Raw genomic sequence first — 15,611 nt, forward strand, 5'->3', positions numbered from 1 at the left:
TAGATACCTAAATCTGACATGGATACTCCATTGAGTCAAATTCTTGATTTGTCCCTATGGCCTAGTGAATGCCTATTTATCTGAGCTAAAATCAGGAGAAATTAATAAATATGTATCTCATCATCTTTAGGGCAGATTCCTTTGAAAGTAGTAAACCGGAACTCTTTAAGTTTTTTTCCAGCTTAGCTAGAGAAGAAAACAGCCTGTGTTGTTTTATGCCTGATCTAACTGCATTTTTTGTGACTTGTTGACAGGAAAAATGCTGGTATAGTGAAGATATGATTGGTGTGTATGCAGCTACAGAGTCAGAATTTTACTTAAGGGAGAACTTAACTGGTGGAAAAATTGGTGATGTAGATAAGGTAGCAAATCTGTAACAATTTAGTGGCAGGTGGGTACTTGGGTATCATAATGGATCCAAAAATATGTGACAGCATTTTGTGATAGATGGCAGGTGGCTTTTCTGTTGTAAAGTATGTGTGCAAGAGATAAGTACAAGGTACTTGTTTATAAAGTCAGCAATGGGGATAAGTACTGGTTTTGTTATGCAGTTTCATCTTGTAGTTTACATAAAATTATATAAGATTATAACATTTCATTTACAGAAATGCTGAGCTAGTTCTTTGATAATATTTGCGTTCTTCTAAGCGTCTGCGTGATGACAGCAGAAGTAATGAAAATACTGGGCTTGGGTGTTCTTCTTTTCTTTTCTTTTTTGGTGTAAATAGACTAGAACCAGCTGTCATTTTTAGTAGTAGATATACAGTGCTTTACAGAGCCAGCAGTAGATAATTTCTAGGCAGATTGTTTCTTAGTTATTCTTAGAAGAAGCATATGTGCTGCATAGCAATGCCAGGAAATCACTTGCGGTAAGTATGTTGGTAGCTAAAAGATACCTGCTATTAATTGGCACTTATAAATTTGAACTATCTGTACATGTGATATTAAAGTGCCAGTGATATTAAAGGTAAAAAATTAACATCAATAGGATAGTAATCTAGTACAAAATAGTGTAGTTTTAAGTGCTAAAATAACATTTCTGCAAAATGCCTTTACCAGAAATGTTTTTGACATCAGAAAAATTGTATCAAGTTACTTATATCAATGAGGAAACTTTCAGTGAAGTGTTTCAAGGAATACTTCAGGATATTTCAGAATTCAAAATAGCTTACTTGCTGAGATTTCCTCAGCTGGTACAGTCTTCATTCCTTATTTAACTGAACCCACTCCAAATTTTCAAAATGGATCACTATCTCTATCAGGTAACCATGGTATGAAATAAAAGTGCCTCTTCAAAATTAGTAAGCAGACACAAAATAAGCATTGTATGCTAGCCAGCAAAAAAAACTGACCATAAGGAAAGTACTTACAAATATGATGAGAGTTTGCCAATTTTCTCCCACAGTAATTTCTACAAGCTAAAATGATGCAACTCCACAATGAAATAAAGAACACAAAAACTGCTTTCCTCAAATGAGAAACTACAATTAGTCAAGGAGATGCTATATCTCTCCTTCTTTCTCTGTATTGCTTCTATCCAAAATGTGATCCAATTTCTTATAGTCTTCCTCCAAAAATCATAAGAAGTATTTCCTTATTGTCCTCAGCAAGCACAACAACTGGAATATGTGGAACCAAAAAAAAAATTTTTTAACAAACAGACTATGTATAGGTATAGGTATGTATGTATGTATATGTATGTGTATATATATTTGCATATGTATATAAATAAAATATGCATATATGTAAAAATAAAAATAATAATAAGAGCAAGGTATGTTCCTTCAAAACATCACTGACTGTATTCTCAGCACCATGCAACCCTGCCGTGGATGTAATAAGAGAGCCTTAGGAAAGCTAGCTATAGTTCTTTGAACCAGTCTTGGACAGAGTCAGACTATAAGGTTCTGCTGCATGGTGCATCAATGCAGAACTTTCATGAGAAACCAGGGTCCTAACCATATCTGCTCAACATATAGTAAACATTAAAAAAAGAGAGGGAATAAAAGAGCCAGTACAAATTATGAGAAATTTCTGCTTATAAAAAATTAGCTTGCATTCTCCACCATTAGAGAGTGTGAATCACTGTCCAGAATTAATTTCTGACCATAATATCTCTATTATTATTATATTTATTTTTATAAAATAAATATAAAAATTATAAAAAATATAAAATTATTATTGTTAGGAAGATTACACTGTATAAATCATGCTTCTGATCTAAATCTAAACTTCTCTGAATGAGCAATGGCATGTAGAAATCCTAGTGGATTGAATGGTTTGTGTAGATTTTGAGGAAGGAAATGAAAAACAAGAAGTTAATTTCAACCTGGCTAGCACAGCATGATAATATTATGCATATGGCCTATAATTGAAATGTTCTTTATTCTCTGAAACATTTGCAGTACCCTGCTGCGGAGAAGGGCTTATTTTATGCTGCTGCTGCTGCCTGATATTATTTTATTATTCTTTAATTTACTAATCTTCAATCTTATGATTAACTGTATGCAATGAACAATTTGTATGGATCATGTTCAGTACAGATTAAGCTATGCATTAGAACTCTGGGAAAAGAACTGATTTGGTTTCAAAGATTCAATCTCCGAGAGCTTTTAGCATTTCAAGGATTTTTTGATAGTTTTGTGCCTGCAATATCCTGTTCTTTGATCATCTTTGATCTACAAACAGCCAATGTACTAACAAACAAAGAAGGACTGACTGGAGATACTAAGGCTGGGGGCAGTGACCCTGAGATGGTGGAATTCAGGATCCTATGTGGAGGAAGCAAGGCAATAATTAGAATTGCAACCCTGAACTTCAGGAGAGAAAACTTTGGCCTCCTCAGGGACCTGCTTGGAGGAATCCCATGGTTTAGGGCCCTAGAAGGAAGGCAGGTCCATTCAACCATTCCTCCAAGCTCAAGAGTGGTGCATCCCTATGAGTAAGAAGCCAAGCAAAGGGGGCAGGAGATGCATGGATGAACAAGGAGCTCCTGGCAAAATTCAAACAGAAGAAGGAAGTATACAAAATGCGGAAAAGAGGACAAGCCACTTGGGAGGAATATAAGAATGTGGTCAGAATATGCAGGAATGCAAAAAGGAAGGCTAAGGCCCATTTGGAATTAAACCTGGCAAGGGATGTCAAAGGCAACAAGAAGGACTTCTTCAAATACATCAGTAGCAAGAGGAGGACTAGGGAGAATGTGGGCCTGCTGCTGAATGAGGTTGGTGCTCTGGTGACCAAGAGAAGGCAGATTTACTGAATGGCTTCTTTTCTTCAGTCTTTATTGCTAAGGCCAGCCCTCAGAAATCTCAGAGAGAAAGTCTAGAGAAAGGAAGATTTTCCCTTGGTCAAGGAGGATCGGGTTAGAAATCATTTAGGCAAACCTGATACCCACAAATTCCTTGGCCCCCATGGGATGCACCCATGAGTGCTGAGGCAGCTGACATGTTATTTTTAGGCCACTCAACATTGTCTTTGAAAAGTTCTGGAGAACAGAAGAGGTGCCTGAGGACTGGAAGAAAGCCGGTCTCACTCCTGTCTTCAAAAAGAGCAAGAAGGAAGACCCAGGAAACTACAGGCGTCAGCTCACCTCCATCCCTGGAAAGGTGATGGAACAGCTCATCCTGGGTGTCACCTCTAAGCATGTAGAGGAAAAGAAGGTGATCAGAAGTAGTCAGCATGGATTCAACAAGGGGAAATCCTGCTTAACCAATCTGATAGCCTTCTATGATAGCATGAATGATGGCTGGGTAGATGAGGGGAAAACAGTGGATGTTGTCTATCTTGATTTCAGCAAGGCTTTTGACACTGTCTCACAGGTAATCTCAGGAAGTCTAGGTTAGATGAGTGGACAGTGATGAGGTGGATTGAGAAGTGGCTGAATGTCAGAGTTCAGAGGATTGTCAACAGTGCTGCACAGTCTAGTTAAAAGTCTGTAGCTAGTGTTGGCCTTCAGGAGTCAGTACTGGGTCCAGTCTTGTTCAGCTTCTTCATCAATGACCTGGATGAGGGGATGGAGTGCCTCCTCAACAAGTTTGCCAATGATATCAAGCTGGGAGGAGTGGCTGATACACCTGAGGGCTGTGCTGCCATTCAGAGAGACCTGGACAGGCTGGAGAGTTGGGCGGAGAGGAACCTCCTGAGGTTCAACAAGGGCAAGTGCAGGGCCCTGCACCAAGGGAGAAATAACCCTAGGCACCAGTACAAGCTGGGGGCTGACCTGCTGGAGAGCAGCTCTGCAGAGAAGGACCTGGGAGTGCTGGTGAACAAGCTGACCATGAGCCAGCAATGTGCCCTTGTGGCCAGGAAGGCCAATGGTCTCCTGGGGTGTATTAGGAAGAGTGTCATCAGCAGGTTGAGGGAGGTGATCCTGCCCCTCTACTCAGTCCTGGTGAGACCTCATCTTGAGTACTGTGTCCAGTTCCCCAGTACCAGAGAGACATGGCGCTATGGGATACCATAGGGCTACAAAGATGATCAGAGGACTGGGGCATTTGCTGTATGAGGAACGGCTGTGAGAGCTGGGCCTCTTCAGCCTGGAGAAGAGAAGCCTGAGAGGGGATCTTATCAATGACTACAAATACTTTAAGGGAGGGAGTCAGGACGTTCGATGCCAGACTCTTTTCAGTGATGCCAGGAAACAGGACAAGAAACAACAGGCACAAACTGAAACAAAAGAAGTTCCTTCTGAATATGAGGAAAAATTTATTTCCTATGTGAAGAAAAACTTATTTCCTGTGAGGCTGACAGAGCCCTGGAACAGGTTGCCCAGAGAGGTTGTGGAGTCTCCTTCTCTGGAGATATTCCAAACCTGCCTGGATGCAACCCTGTCTAACATGGTCTAGGTGACCCTGCTGAGGTTGGACTAGATGATCTCCAGAGGTCCCTTCCAACCTCAACCATTCTGTGATTCTGTAATTAGCTCTGAATGCTATTGGTTATGAATTTGAATAAAATAGATAAGTAGTATAATGATAAAAGACATTAAGCTCTGTGAAGGAATTATGTCTTTTTTCTTCTTTTTATTGTCATAGTAGATATTTCCACACTTTATTCTATTCCAGTCAGAACTTCTGATTGCTATTGTAATACGACAAACAATAAAAATATACAGAATAGTAACTCTAGACTTCAGCTAGTAGGAAATGCTTCCATCTGCTCAGTCAGCTTCGGATCAAGCCTTTACAAAAGAAATCCAAGCCATCTGTACTTACTGTAGAAAATATTTGAAGTAATCAGCTCTGAAGTAGCTGTATCTTTTAACTATACTGAACAGACAGTCTGAATAATAGTGTGCAAATTGTTTCATTTTAAAGAAAATCTATGATTCCCTTACTTTCAGTGGAGACCTGAAGCCATTTGTCCTTTAGCCCAAGCACAGTTACTAAGAAAAAATGGCATAGAATATTGAAGGATACTTGAATCTTTCGTGAGTGCTGAAAGATGCTTATTTGAATCTGTACAATGTCTTCAATAGTATTAAAATGCCCTTGAAATAGAAACTGTTAAATGAAGTAAACACAGTAAGTGATTATTAAGGGCATGCATAAACTCTTAAATTTAGAAAGTTGAATATTAATTGATAAAAGAATAATACATCATTATTCACTTGGGGTTTCTTCCCTCCTTCTTCCTAATAAATAGAAAAAGAATTTTCAGTTAAAAATAAGCATAACATTTTTTTCATGCATTTTATTTAAGTATTTCCTATACATTCATGGAGAAGTGATAAAAAATAAAGCTTATTTTGAAACTATTGGATTTTTTTTTCTGTAAAATCTCAGTCACTAAAAGGGACCTGATGAGATTCTAAAGCAAAATCAGATCTACCTAGCAGGTTCTTGAGAAATGTTGTTAAATACTGCTTATACTGGAAAGTCCCTAGTTTTTCCAGGTGGTCTGTTCCCATGTTTCACATTGACCATTAGAAACCTTCCTAATCCTCCCAATCTTCGGTTCAAACCTTTAGTTTAAGCTCATTGGTTGCCCAGCTTGAAAAACAGGTTGTTCACTTTCTCCTTGCAGCAGGCAGCTGATACATGTCACTTCCACCTTCTCTTCTCTATATTAACCAACTGCAGTTCTTTTGATTCTTTGCAGGGGATATTTACTAGTCATCTGGTAATTCTTGTTCTTTTCCTCCAGACTGACTGACTGGTTCATATTTCTCTTGAAGGTGCTTTCCCAAACTGAATATAATACTTCAGCAGAGATCTTTCCAATACATAGCTAAGCAGGGAGATTATTTCACCTGTTTTACAGGCTATGTTCTCATTTCTACATTTATTCATGGTGCTCACCATTTCACAATAGCATGACATAGCTCTCTGGCTCAATTTATGGTCCTCAGACATTTCTACTCTATCTGTTATTTATGCATTTGAATATTCCTGCCCAAATGGAGCACTTCACATAATTTTGCTCTGAATTTCATTTTTTTTTGCTATGCCATTTATCAAATTTATTAGGACTATTTTGCATGTCATTTCTATTATCCAACATACTGAGGGTCCCTCCCAGGATGGCATCATCAGCGAACTCAGTAAGTAAACTCACTACTCTGTCATTCAACTCTTTAATGAAAATATATAATATGATAACGGAATGGACTCCTCCAAAATTCCCTCTATTTTTCCATCTGTCCTAACAGTGAACTATTAATTTTAACAATCTGTGTACATCTTCTGTGCTATATTATCATTTAGACATTTTTTCCCTAGCTTATGAGAATTTCATAAGACAAAATATCCAAAAGTCTTTATAAAGGAAAGATATATGGCATCTATTGCTTCTCCTCTGTCCACAAGTCCTGCTGTCCTGCAGTGGAAGGAAATTAGATTACCTGGAAATGATTTGTTATTGGCAAATCCATGTTGGCTGATGCTCATTTCTTTGTTGTCTTGCGGGTGCTTATGAAGAGTTAGTATGATGATTTGTCCAACTGTAAATGGAGAACTGAAGTTAACCCTGTAGTACTTGGCTCTTTTTTATCTATTTTTAAAGGAAGATTTTCCTTCCTCTGGTCTTTTGATACCATACTCATTTCCCACAGTGTCTTTAATAGAATTGTTAATGACTGTAAAATTAATTAGCCCATCTTTAAGTGTCTAATGACAAGTTCATTGCGATCATCTGGTATGAAAATATATAACTTATCTAATCAGCTATCAAGCCTTGACCCTGGTCACACATAGGCATACACATCTAGACACCTGGTTTTACATGTATTAGTGCATGTTTCATCTGAAACATAGGCATCTGATGTCATTAGAGACCCTTTGGGCATCCTTTCTGTTCTCCAGCTTCCACTCCAGAAGGGTATGTATCTCCTGAAGGTCCTCTGTCATACCTTTTACCCCAAACAGGTAACTAATTTACTATAGGGTAAAATGGTATTAAACTTCTATACTTAGTCAACAGAACTGCACTCTGAGGCTGTACAGCCAAAGAAGTTCAGGGAGTTGCCCAGCTAACCATTGCATCATTAGATGTCCGTTGCAGGGTGGCCTGAAGAGCACTCCAGGCTCCACTGACTGTATTGACTAGGTCACCAATGACTATAGTGAGAGGGAACACATCAGCTTCACATAAAGACATCTAGTTGCAGACACTCAGTTGCCTAAGCATAGACATTTTTGCCGACTGAGATGATATAAGATATCTTGCGTGTCCTCCAGCTGGTAGTCCAGGAGTACATAGGTAACCTCCAGCTCTTATATCATGTGTGCTAACTGAAATGGCACTAGATGGCATGTTTAGGAAACTAACTGAGCCCCTAAATTTAAATCTTAATCTGGAGCTGAATCCTATCCTTCGTGTGGCACCTAGGGAAGGTTTGCTCTCATTGAAGTGGCCAGACTTTTTGTTGTTGTTAAACACAGATGCCCTATTTCAGTCTTTCATTTGTGACTAATTTTCCTTATTATAAAACAGAGAAAACATTATTAGTCAGAGGTTGTAGCGATTGTAAATGAACTACTCTTAATACTCTAAGTATCCCTAGATAAGAGGTATTATCTAAGACCCAGGTTTTATTATTGTAACCAAAGATATTTCCTCAAGAGCTGACATGAATTGTAAAATGTAAGTATTTATTATTAACAATGCAGAAAATATCTGCAAATTTTCTCTTACTGAAATTCAGCACCCCTGTAAATGAGAGATTTCTGAAAAGATTGAGTGAAATGTGGTAAAGGAAAATCTGTAATTTTCATGAATCTAATTATGGTCCATTAAGACAGGTCAATCACCAGAACGGTGCAACACTGAAATGCTTGTGTGAACATTACTTGAAACTCTTGGTCAGCAGGAGACCAGCAGTTTCTTGTGGGAATGCCTACTGCATTGAGTTTATTACGCTTGTTTTCAGATCTGTTTTCAGATCTGAAATTTTGCCAGATTTCACAACCAATCAGTAAGTGATGGCCTACAGCTCAGTTATGTGAACTATGGAGGGGTTTGGTTTGCAGACTGAGCCTGAGAAAATCATGAGGATGCTCTAGCTTATACTGGTTAAAAAAAAAAAAAAAAAAAAAAAGAAAAAAAAGAAAAAGAAAAAAAAAGAAAGAAAGAAAAAGGGGGAAAAAAAGCTTAGTATAGGTAGTGACCAAAGCAGCAAGTGGATCCACTGTTCTCACTCTCTGGCTTCAAAACAGCTACCTCTGCTGATTATTCTGTGGCCTAAAGTCATCCCCCAAAACATGTTTCTCATTTCTTAACAGTGAGTCACAGGTGAAGGAGGATAACATCACTTCCTCTTTGTCTATTTTTCCTCTTTTTTCTACCCAAAGTAATGACAGGTGCCAGTGTGCTTGAAGTGGTTTCAAGTTCTGCAGAATAACCTGTTTAACAACTGCAAAGACAATAGGTATGTCTAAGAGTAACAGTGTTTGGACACACACCCCTCTTCAGCCTGGTGTAGGGACTCTGTATTCATCCTCTTGGTCACTTGAACCACTGGGTGCCTGAGGCAATGTGAGTAGCTAGTATGCACCTGTCATAGAATCATAGAATCAGTAAGGTTGGAAGGGACCTCTGGAGATCATCTAGTCCAACCTCCCTGCTCAGCAGGGTCACCTAGAGCATGTTAGACAGGGTTGCATCCAGGCGGGCCTTGAATATCTCCAGAGAAGAAGACGATAGCATGTTTTCTGCTGAATGGCATCTCAGATATGTTCATGTGTTAGGAACTGCTGCATCATCCTGCAGAGGCTGCTCAAAACAAGAAGGAGGCATGGGAACAGTGTTGCAGATCCTTGACCGTGAACTTCGGAAATCAAGAGTAGAGCCCTTTTAGTGCAGCTGCTCTCTCATTTCCTGTAGTGGAGTGCTTGCTGCTAAAAGAACATTAGTCTAGGGAGAGTAGACACCCAGTGTTCAACCTGACAGGGGCTTACAGATTTCATTTGCTGCTGCTGGAAGCTGGGACAAAGGTACAGCAATTTGTGACTTGCAGGGGCAGCCTACACTAGTCCACAAGATCAGGAAATTATAGCTAGCTCCCAGATGGCTCCCACTCCAGCTCTCCCAGATTTGGAGTTCAGTTTCAGATTCATTTAGACCTGAACTGTTTGAAAGTGCCAGGTCTGAAGCACTTAGTTGCTGTGTTTCTTTCCTTTCACTGGAGCTTGGGCAGTTGAAATAATTTTCAGTTTGCTGCATCAGGGAAATACTGTCGCTGAGTAAGTTTTCTCTAATCCAAGAGTTAAGTGCTGAAAAGAAGTTCTGATTTTTAAAATGGCAGTAACTCAATTGTAAGTGCTTTAAAATTCTGACCACTTAAAGACAGACTGTCAAATCTCTGTTTCTCTTCCCTTCCTCCTCTTCCCCTTCACCTTTTTTCCATCCATCTTCACTCCCCAACTAGATAAAAGTTTAAGCAGGCTGTCAAAATCTTTCTGTTTGTTTTTCTGTGTTAGTTTTTAAATCATGTCTTTTTTCCCCATAATCAGTGCTCCATCAGAGCTCCTACAGATATCAGAGCAAAATGCTTCTTGACTTCAGCAAAATTTGGATCATGTCTCTGCAGAGGAACCTTGTAAGTAATACGGAAGGTGGAGACATGGCATACAATCTTGTGTGCTCACTAATTGTTTTCTGTGGCAGCTCCGCTAGTTTACACCTTAAAGACAATACAGCTTTCTCCCACTGGAAGTGCATGTATCTTGGCTGTGATCAAATGCCTCATAACCACAGAGACAAGAATCAGATTTACCATGTTGTATGCAATTAGATCTGGTAGCATCTATTATCAAATTTGTATCAGGTTCTATGTGCACATGCCTGCAGCGGAACTTCAGAGTTTCTGTTCTTTCTTCTTTCTCTGTGTGTACACTTTTTTAAAAATGTTTATTATGATCTCTTCTCTTTCTTGACTGTTTTAGTTTTCAGCTAGAGCCTATAAGAGAGTAAGGTAAAAGAGGGTGGAAGGAGGCACAGAACACAGTCCCTAGACCTCCATAACCATTTCTTCCAACTGGTTAACTAATGAAAATATTATTTTGAGGTAACTTCAGTCATGTGTTTACAAGCGCAAAAATGTATTTACTGGTTATTTGAGGTAATCAGCTAGTATTTTACAAAGCTTGCACTACTGTACTTTGGTGTACATCTACTGCTTCAATCAGGTATTTGCATTTCTAGACTGAAGGGGCAGTAAGGGACTCTGCATTCACATGAGGTAATGTTGTCCCAAAGTAGGAAAAAAAGGCTGACAGATAAAATGTGAGGTCCTGCAGCAAATGCAATCAGGGATGGAATATCCCCATACAGGCTGGGGGCTAACTGCTTAGAAAGCAGCTTTGTGAAAAAGGTACTAGGAGAACCTAGTCAACAGCAAATCGAACATGAGCCATCACTGCATCTCCACAGCAAAACAGGCCTGGGCTGTGTTAACATGAGAGTAGCCACAGGTCAAGAGAAGTGATTCTTAACCTCTCACTATATAGCACATGTGAGACCACATCTAGAATATTATGTACAGTTTTGGGCTCCTCAGGACAAGAAAGACATGAGCATACTGGAGCAAGTCCAGGAGAAGCTTGTCAAGATGGTCAGGGGACTACATGATGTGTAGGAGAGACTGAGAGAACCAGGTTTGTTCAGCCTTGAGAAGAGAAGTCTTGAGGGGATCTTATCTAAATCTAGTTAATGTGAGGATGCAGAGAAGAAGTAGTTAAACTCTCCTCAGAAGTGTTCGGTGGAAGGATGAGAGGCAATAAACACAAGCAGCAAGGTGGGAAATCCAAGCTGATATAAGGAAAAAAATTCTTGTTGTGAAGGTGGTCAAACACTGGGAGAAGTCACTTAGAGAACTGTGGAATCTCTATCCTTGGAGATATCCAAAACTCAACTGTAGAAGACAACCTGTTTGAGCTGCACCAGCCTCTGGAGGTCCCTTCCAACCTACATTATTTTCTGATTCTCTAATTCTAATTAAATAACTTCTCGAAATATCACACTTAAGTGAGCTGCATAAATTGATACACAGGCTGCCAGCTAGCTATGTTGCTAGACTGAATATCAGAGCACTGCATATTAAGCAAATAGAAAGTGTCTCCTTGCATCAGGAACCTAAAAGAATATTGCACAGATTGAGCTATCAGCTACTTTGAAAAGATCTGCACTCTTAGAAGCTACATTAGCCAATAATATAGTAGCACCATCAGTAAGAAGGTGTGTAAAGAACCTAGGACACAAGGAAAGCAATCTGGATGTAAAAGGAGGTGGGAGAAGCAGGACTAGACTGTTTACACTGTGGGCTCAGCTTAGTTGCTGAATTTGTTACTTGAGATGCCTTTGATTTACTGCCTGGTCTCCAACACTAGAAAACTGCAGATCTCTTGTGGATATATCATAATGGCATCCCTATGTTTACATCTCAAATATTCCTCAGCATTACAAATGTCACTAGATTATTTAAGCAACTGAACAGAGTTTTACGCATCTATCTTTGTAATATAGCTATCCGGATACCCTCAATACCATGGATACTCATGACCATGACTCTGTTGCATTAGGCTTTTTACATAAGCCATTCCAGATAGACTGTGTAGGAATGAACACATTCCTGCTGAACAGATGTCATGTTTATCGTGGGTGTCTTGGCAAACAAGTTTTGAGGGAGATTCTGAGGGAATTAGCAGAGCCACTTTGAGATGATTACTAGGAGTGCCTTAGGGGGCAATATGAGCAACAGTGTTTCTCATTTAAAAAGTTTAAGATGGATTTTATCATAATTGCCAGTTTGAGATGCGGGTTGACTTTCAAGAGTGAATGCTCAGAAAGAGTTAGCGGGGGAGATAAGCTGAAATCAATCTAAAAAGCAAAGGCAAGATGCTGGTGTTTGGTTCAACAAAGATGGGTGAGCCAGCAGAGAAAGGAGCAGAGTGGTAATACTTAACTGTTCCAAGGCCCCAAAGGCCCAGTACTATTTGTAGTGCTCTTCAGTATCTACATGAATCCACTGAAAGAGAAAGTAACATATGCTTGACTCAGCTGCCAGCCATTTGCTCCTGACACTCAGATACTTACCGTATTCTCAACAACTGCAACCACTATCCTTCCTGAATGTAAAAATGTCTTCAGAAATAAGTTGATGGAAGAAAAAAAAATAGGCAAGACTAAAGATGCTGATGAAAAAGGAAACAGTTAAAGAGTTAGAGAAGAAGCTGGCTAACTGGATGGAAGCTTTGGCTGACTTAAGGGGTTATTAGAAGTTGTCTGACTTAATGGAAGATTTTGCTATACAAGGCAAACTGCTCCTATTCATTAAAGAGGTGTCAGGAAGAACCAGTGTGGTTCCTGGCTAGGTTTGGATGACCAGGGAGCATCATTGCCAAGATACCTGTTTTCAGTTTCAGCATGCTTAGTAATATCATTCTTTCTTCCTTGAAAAAAAATCTAGCTTCTGTGATTTGGACACAGATATGTGTTACAACATGGTAGCTGTACAAGATTTCCGTATGTGCCTCCATGCCTAAGATAAATCAAAGGGGAAGTAGAAACTGCTGTTACTCAGATTCAGTTTGCTATATTTCTGTAGTGTAAATATAAAGATAAGAGAAATCTGGAAATTACTGATTTGGCAACTGTGTTACGAACTACTGTGGAAATTTTCACCAACTTCATAATTAAGAACAAGCTACATATGAGATCCTTCCTCTGTGCATGAAGCACGGTAGATGATTGGAACCCCGTGGGATGCAATCCTTAATGTATTGTGAGCAAATGTATCAAAGCTATAATTAAAATGACATTCTTCATGCACCCAGGCCATTTGAAAACATTTTCCTAGCTCTTCCATACATCATCTATTTGTCAAAGCTCTGTCTATTAAAATGTCTATATTGGCAAGAATGCTGGATAGCACCATCCCTCAGATAGCACTGAGGCAAAAAACTTGGTCACCTGTTCTAAGAAGAAGTGTATGTGAGAGAGAAGCTATTATGAAAGATCTTCCAGCTTTCACAAGTTCTACATGGTAGCTATCAATGATATTACTGTAATAATTTCAGGAAGTTAAGGATCTGCTATAATCTGCATCACACATTGTATTATGCTGGAAATGTTTTAACTAACCTGGAATTATTTCTGTATGGAGTCTATTATTAGAAAAGCAAATTAGAAAAATCCTATTATTCAACTCAAATAAAACAAACAAACAAATAAATAAATAAAAAAACACTGGCTCATGAAGGAAAGTACTTCAGTACTTTGGTGCACTCAGTCCTTCCAAAATTCAAGACAAGGATTGGATTGACCCTGTCTTTTCCTTTCATTTTATGGTAGATTAAGTGGAAACAACTTTGGGGAAGGAAATCTTCACAAGCCTCCACACTGGCAATTCTTCATATGATGTCTCAGGGTAGGAAACAGACTGTAAGTAGAAAATGTGGTCCTAGAAGCTATGAAAATCTATGAAGATGATGGTTAAATAATGGCAGAACACTGAGATTTGTGTTCTGTTCAGCACCTATTTGCTTTTAAGGAACTCTATTACTCTACTACTTTGTGCTTCAGGTTTTGTGAATCAAGTATCATTCTCAGGAGAGCTGTGAGGAAAGATCTGTCAATGATTAAGAGCTCAAACATTATACAGTGACAATAATTAAATTAGTAAATATATATGCAGATCCAGATCCTTATACCTATCCAGGTCTAGAAGTAATCCTAGTGTAAAAGTGTAAGAAGAGGTTAAGTCCCTTCTCACATTTTGACACAGCCTCTCTGGGTCTGTGTCTGTGGGCACAGGTGCTATAAAACACTAGTATAAATCCCTTCCTGCCCACAGAGCAGAATATTTCTGATTGTGGATTTCAGTGAGAGATACCTCTTTGACGAAAGCTGCTTTTTCATTAAAATGATGTTTTTTTTGAAATCAAAATATTTTGTGAGGAAGATTCTAATTAAGTATTTTTCAGCCAAAATATAGGTAGTCAAGGAACTTAGCCCATCGGGCATGTTTTATATGAAACTGGCATGAAGTCCCACTAGGTTGCTGGGAATCTTGGTCACCAGATGATGTGATCTGAGGATATCCACCTGAGAGGAGGGTCAGGGCTCACTCAGGCTGGCTGCTCCTTTGATGCAGCTGAAAGCCAAAATTGGAGGAAAATTCACCTTTTGCCATATTTAGCTCCTGACTCCTCAACAGGGAGACAAGAACTGTTGTCTATATGGTGGAGCTGTTCCACATACACGCCTGGACTCTGTTTGCATGCTAGCCTCACTCAGTAGCCTGCCAGTCAAACCAGCATGAGACCAGGAAGATAAGGAATGGAATTTGGGTCTGATAAGCTTTGATTTGATATATATTCTCAGAGGTTTCATTTAAGTACAGAATGCATCAAAATCATTTCAACCAGAAAAGAAACCTGCCAAATCATTTTTAGTTTGGTCTGAGCTTTAAAAATTGGCCTTCTTCTTCCACCCCTTCATTGGAAAATAGCTGTCATCTTGGGGTTCAGGGCATTAGAAGGAAAAAGAGACATGGTTACACAGAGGGAAGAAAAAGAAGAAACGAAGACCATCCAGGAAAGTCCTCATGCAGGAAGAAAGAAATAATAGTGAGGGAGAGGGGAAGTTAGGCACTCCATTCACATCAGGATAGTGTCTCCCTCTCACCTGGGAGGTGAAGTTGTATTTATTTACATGGCCTTCGTTATTATAGTGTCTGAGCAACTCTTAATCACTGAAGGATTTCTCTTCACAACCCTCCCGAGAGGTGTTATCTTCATTTAGTAGATGAAAGACAAAGCACAAAATAGAAACACAGCAGTTTTCATGGCACTGATGTCCCTCTTCCCCTTCCTTCGTAGCAGCCCTCCCTGCTTCCCTTTCCCACAGCCACTGGGCCCTGCAGGAGCCTTTCTGTTGGGGGCCTATGGTATACCCTGCCCTAAGGACAGCTCCTTCCTCTGTGCGCAGTCAATCTATACTGGGCAGATACAAAATCTATAAACCGCAAGCCACGCACAAGCACTCTAACACGTTGCTGTGCATCAGGCTTCTTCCTCCCCTGCTGTTCACAGACGTTTCTATGATGGGTAATTCCTCCGCTACATCTGGCTCTCGCTTCTACCAGCACCACCTGACGCAGAGTGCAGTGG

Source organism: Rhea pennata, chromosome 1 (assembly GCF_028389875.1).
Source record: "Rhea pennata isolate bPtePen1 chromosome 1, bPtePen1.pri, whole genome shotgun sequence".
Classification (NCBI taxonomy): Eukaryota; Metazoa; Chordata; class Aves; order Rheiformes; family Rheidae; genus Rhea; species Rhea pennata.